This window comes from Ambystoma mexicanum, chromosome 9, assembly GCF_040938575.1.
Source record: "Ambystoma mexicanum isolate Mex_15411 chromosome 9, UKY_AmexF1_1, whole genome shotgun sequence".
In the NCBI taxonomy this organism is placed as follows: Eukaryota; Metazoa; Chordata; class Amphibia; order Caudata; family Ambystomatidae; genus Ambystoma; species Ambystoma mexicanum.
In genome coordinates, this window is record NC_090931.1 from 754,844,689 (window position 1) to 754,850,920 (window position 6,232).

The 6,232-nt window shown below is 43.2% G+C and overlaps 1 long non-coding RNA gene across 1 annotated transcript; it reads left to right on the forward strand.

Moving 5' to 3' along the window:
* The first annotated feature begins 2,112 nt into the window (after nt 1-2,112).
* Nucleotides 2,113-4,046, forward strand: LOC138489738 (uncharacterized). Its single transcript, XR_011274873.1, has 3 exons — nt 2,113-2,419; nt 2,955-3,036; nt 4,014-4,046. It is a non-coding gene; the product is annotated as an uncharacterized lncRNA (long non-coding RNA).
* The last annotated feature ends 2,186 nt before the right edge of the window (nt 4,047-6,232 follow it).

Genomic DNA, 6,232 nt, shown 5'->3' on the forward strand with positions numbered 1-6,232 from the left:
CAACCTGTGTTGGTACTCATTTATCGACCTCAGAAGGATGAACGGCTTAGGCTTAGTGAGGCGTTTAAGAACAGACTAAATCAGTGACTCACCCCCTGAAGTGTGCCTGAAATAAACATTTAATGAGGCCAGCAATTACTGTATAGAATTCCAGAAAGACACATTATTTGGTATTCCTATTCTTTCTTATTTAGGGTCAGTGCTGAAAGTGTTAGAAGAAAAATAAGAACAAGTGCCTCAAGTCTTTTTTTTTAAGGGGCCTGAACAAGAAAGCCAGCCACCCCAGAAGTAAAGAGCCACAGCCCAGGAGCTTGCATAACTTTAAAAAAAAAAAAAAAAATTTTTTTTTTTTTTAGTAGAGGTCGCAAGGGCCACCACAGAGGTCGCAAGGGACACCACAGAGGTCACAGTTGCGACCCCTGGCGACCCCCAAATGACGTCCCTGGGAACAGGGCGCACTGATGCCAATGGAAGATGCTGTTTAGAGAGGTTAGGCCAATTTCATAACGTATCCGTGCAATCGGAACACATTGAGGTAGATTTAAGTTGGATCTCCAATATTTACCTTCCAATCTTTGTAAGTTTAAGGATTGGAATCGTTTTGGCTTTGTGATATGAGATGGCTAGTCTCATGGAGAATTTTCCATGTTTTCGAAAATTAACTTAGTTTGAGAAATGGCTGCTGGCAATTTCACTTCCGTTGTGTGTAAGTGCACCCTGTGCAAATGCTGGTTATCACTTTGCATGCCAAGATAGGTATAAGCATTCACAATCTCCAATTCTGAGTTTTGTAGTGTCCATTTCATTTTATTTCTCTTTGTATCTTTAGTATTGCAGATCATGATTTTGGATTTTATGGTGTTAACCTTTAATTGGTTTGCATCTAAGTGTTCGTAACACATTGTGCAATCCTCTTGGTGTCTTTGAAAGTAACACTAAATCGTCTGCATATAGGAGTACCATTACTTTCTCCATCTCCAATCTTGGGGCATCAGCAATGACATCACTAAATGCATCCGGGATGTCATGCAGAAAAAAGATGAATATGGCTGAGGCAAGTTTACATCCTTTCCTCGGTCCCCTCGTGGTAATCACCGCTTTGGGGAGCATTGCTTGATTATTCAGCCTAACTTGAAGCAATTCATTGATAATGTTTTTATTTATTCTATTTCTTTTTCATTGTTTTTCCCATAACCACAGTGTTAAAAGGTTGTCCTCAGGGAAATGTTCAGGTATCACATATACAGGTACAAGCTTAGTAGGAACACACAACGAGGTAGGTCCATGGGGAAACATCCACCAGCCCCCTCACTCTAGGCCACTCCAACTGACATACACAGATCTCCAGGGTGACTCACACCACAACATTCCAAAGGGAAGGGTTCCAGCAGGCACACAGACTCACAGGCAACATTTAGCAGTTAAAGCCATGGCAAATGAGAGAAATTCAAACTATTCGAGTCCAATAGCCTAGAGCTAGAAAGTCCTTTAACTTTCTTGGTTCTCTAGAGGCAAGGATTTCGTTACACAAAAAACATACATTACACATACCTTTTCTGAAGTCGCAGCTAATATCCAATAACAAAGACCACGTCAGATAAACTCCAAACTCACATTCCAGGATCCCATCCACATCAACCTTTAAACATGCAAGATACCACAGCAAAGGGCATGCCTCGCATGACAATGAGATGTAAACACATTTCCTGGTTAATGCATGAAGCAAGGGAATACAATGCCCAACACGATTTAGCATACTTGGTCATCAGAGCGTCTCTAAAGTTCCAAGAGCAAAGCGAAATTATGGCTCCAGCAGGATAAACAAAAAACAATTACGCAACAGCACCTCATTACTCATGACAGTGCCGGCAGCATCAGATCAAAAGCCTAATCATCTTCCAGCAGGTCTTTATTTTCCCTTCCTGCAGAACCATCCCATAATCCATAAAACTATTCTCCGTTCTAAAACCCCACATTCCCATGACAACTGTCGCAGTGAAAGTGCCCCATTGCTTCTGCTGCCACCGCGACTTCCGTACTCGGGGATTCTTTGACACACGTTATGGAACGTAGCAGGGTTCTCTACTCTATTTGCAGGGAAACGTCAATAGACATGCAGTGCGCGCTCTGTCCCTTACGTTCTCATACGTCACCATTATAATCTGATCACTGATGAGGACGGAGCTCCGAAAACTGCTCCAACGGATAATTGCTCACACCGGACCCACCAGCTTGCTCACATAGTTTGCGTCGTCCCCACAACGCAAATAACCACGGATGTTCACTGATGCTGACAGCAGCCTCTTGCCTAACCCACTCGGGCTCCGTGTGCATGCGCGAGGTGCACAGTGGGAATCCATAGTTCTCATAGCTGGCTCCTGAGTCTTAGCTCCTCACTCACTAGGATGCTACCACTCTGGTAAGAGTCAATAAATGCTTGTTAGCAGCAGTTAGAAAACATATTGCCTCATGTAGGAACGCCATACTCCAACATATCACTGCTGTTCACACAGTCGCTAGACTCCCTTACCGACACATACTTCCAGGTCATGAAAGCTGCCGTGTTATACTCCCCCAGCTCTTTTTGGGCTGTCATTCACTACCAGGCTATAACAACCGCCAGATAAAAATCTCTCCTAGGCTGTATGGCCGACGATTTATTCCCTCCCAGGTCCCCCAGGACTGCCTTTAAAATTGTTTCTCCCAAGCTGGGTTTACGGGATGTCCTAGCTGCCTTTTTGCTCGCATGGGGCCCTCTGGCTGCACCCTTAAGCTGTGCTCCTGCCCCCAGCTGCCCCTCTCTGGTCCTGGCACAACTGCTTCGCTCTATGTAAGGGGTCAGCTCATCTTTGGGGGCCAGTGGATGTTCCCCAGATGCTCTCTTCTTTGTTCCAGCACTCTTTCTTACTGTCCACTGCTCTGCTCTCAGCCCTTTTTTCTTTTCTTCTCTTCAGGCCAGGTCAATGGATTCCTGAGTATCCGCGTCTCCAATGTCAAAAGGTGGTCTTCAGGGAAATGATGAGCCTGGAGCCTCAGGTAGGGTTTTGCTCTTTACCTATGTTCAGGTATCACATATACAGGTAAGAGTTTAGTAGGAACACACAAGTAGGTAAGGACATGGGAGAAACATCCACCAGCCCCCTGACTCTAGGCCAGGCTCATTCCAGAAAGGGACGGGTTCCAACAGGCACACTATCTCACAGGCATTCATGAAGGAGAGAAGCAAGGAAGACCCAAGACATCACACACAGCTATAATAGCAATGCACTGCAGATAGCCGCAGTTATTGGGAGAAACAAGAAAAATATCAAATGTGTCCTTGGCCTCCCAGTCTCTCGCCCAGTGCCACTCTCCTCCTGGCATGCTTGCCCACTCTCCTAAACTCATGTTTCCCTCCCTACTCCTCTCCCATGCCCCTAAACCCTCGTTACCTGTGATGCACTTTCATTCTCGATCTCATTTTCATTTGTAGCCGCGGTATCGCGCTGAATAAACACAGCTACAAGAAAACGTTTCTGCTCTTATTTTTGTCCCATGCCCCCTTTCAACTTTACAACTTATCATGGTGACCCCACGCCTCTAGTCTGAGGCCATTGCATCGTTTTTCCTCATCAAAATGGCATTTTAATGCCTTTGTTTTCAGATAGCCGTGGGTATAGCTGCAGGTATCTATCACATTGAACAGAACAAAAATGGTGCATTTTTAATTTCTGAAAAACCTCTCTGCTACAATGTACCATGGGAGATAGCCTTAGAATTTTAGAAGAAGGTGGTACCCCCTTCATCGTCGAATATTTTAAAAAACTACTGGATGCAATAACACCAGGCCCCACCCTGGTATTTGAGTCAATGCTTCATACCAAAGTTGTTTCACACCTGGTCCAATTCCGTCCAGCAGCTTGTGCTGTGTGCTCGGGCAAAATTTTGACTTTTTCCTTTATGGAAAAATGTATGGTGACTGGGTCAAAACTGGATTTTTTTATTTTCTTAATAACTTGTTTATTTTTAAACAGATCTGTCGTAAAATCTCGCATCCGGGAAGACCTGTAAGTAAACATTTGTCTGCATAATTTCAGATTAATTTGTTGTATGAATCAAAAGTTATTAGCAATTCATTTTTCAGATTTACATTGGTACTTGATACTCAATTTATCCATAGTGTGGCGACCACCACATAATAATATTCATTGAAAAAATGTTAGTTAAGGTGATCAGATTTAATGCAACTAAACACTTGTAATACAGCAGGTTTGTGAGGTGATGATCATTTTAACTCAGCACCCCCCCATTGATGACTCTAGGATCTTATTATGTGTTATTTATATAGCACTTACCGCTAAGCACTTTACATAGAACAAATATACATACAATATCACCCACCCATTGGTACTCAATTGTCCATCTCAGAAGGATGAATGCTGAGTTGGCCTTGACTGAATTCGAAGATTACACACAGATCACACTGGCGAGTGCTCAACCAACTAAGTTATCTTGCCGGCGTCTAATATTCTTTGTCATTGTGAATCCAACAATCTGTTATGTATGTGCTCTGGAGCTTTGCAACAGGGGGGACAAGATGAACATCACTTCTCACATCCGAATTTTAAGGGTTTGGTTGCATTACATTTGATCACCTTAACTGTCCTGAACTTGTTTTTTCAATGAATTTTACAGGTTTTGTTATACCTTAATTTATTCAAGGGCTACTAGCAATGAACTTTGGCTGTGGCCACTTTACATGTTACAACAGTAGTTTTCTTTAGGCCACTGAACATGTTGCACCAATAGATTTTTTGGGCCCACTCACCAGTGCGACTGGCAAATTGACCCCTGACTAGTAGATGTGATTACAACAGATGTACCCTCAGTTTCCATTCCCCCGATTATTCCTGCGGAAATCTTGCACTTATTACTGCAATAACGGTCAAAAATGAAAAAGTCCTCACAGTTGCTCTCCTTTAGCCTACTTTCTTTTCCTTATGTCCCCTTACCCAAATTACCTCCCATGCCCCGTCCCATTAATCCCTTTCGCTCTTTACTTAATGTGATACATTTACGTTCCAGTGAACATCCTGCCAACAGTAATCTTGCGAGATTCCCCCAATAATGTGAACATTTCCGAAGTGTAACTGGCTCCCCAGACCACCCCCAAACACCCCAACTTCACATGATATTGTATTTCCCCCTTCTGTTCTCTAGCCTAATGCGATTTCACAAGTTTTCCTCCTCAAATTAGCTTTAGTTGCACTTTTTGCTTTTGCATTAACCCAATATTGCAGTAATTGAGTAAAATAAAGCCAGGTTTTTATTTCTGAAAAGCCTTTCTGCTATAAAGCAAAATGGGAGATATAGCTATATATTTGGATGAAGGGGTCACCTCCTACGCCATCAAATATTTTAATAATTACTGGATGGAATAACCCCAAACCTGTGCTGGAGTTTAAGTCAGAGCTTCCTACCCAAGTTATTTCTTCTTTGGTTATTTTGCTTTGGCTTCATAAAATGTGGACTTTTTCCTCTGTGGGAATATGAATGGGAATAGGCAGAACACAGTATTTTATTGATATCGTAATACCTTTTTAATATTTTCCAAATCTTTCCCATAATTTCCAGTCTGCGTGGGTCCATGAAAAACGTTTTGTTTGGAAAAAGTCAGCCAAATCTGTCATGCAAGTCAAAGGTTATTAGCAATAGAATTATCAGATTTCCTATAGTCCATGCTGCATACCTTAACTATGGTGCGGCGACCACACTGTAAAGTTATTTGAAAAATATTTGGGTTAAACCTTCAAAAATTACAAAACATATATTAAAATCAAATATCATGGTAACTTTAACTCACCATGTTTTTGTTTAGTACATCTTTTGCACTAAAATGGGCTTTATAGTGAAAGTAATATAGGGGCCGATTCATGGAACAAACGTGCGCCGAAAATCTTCGCGCAAGCAGGCGCAAGCAGGCGCAAGCGGAAAAAAACAGGCTCACGCGCAGGCGTGCGATTCATGGAAGTCCCTGCGCGTGTTCACCTCGGGATGTGCGCCAAACCCGTGCATGGCGCACAAGTCACTGCAACATCCCGAAAGGCGTGCGCGACGCGCACAGTGAAAGCGCACAACCTCGGCGCATACACCAGAAAGTGGGCGGGACACGGGGCGTAACGCGCGGAATGGGGAACAACGCGCGAAAATAAGGGCGTAACTGGGGATGTACTGCAGGGAAGCAGACGGAACG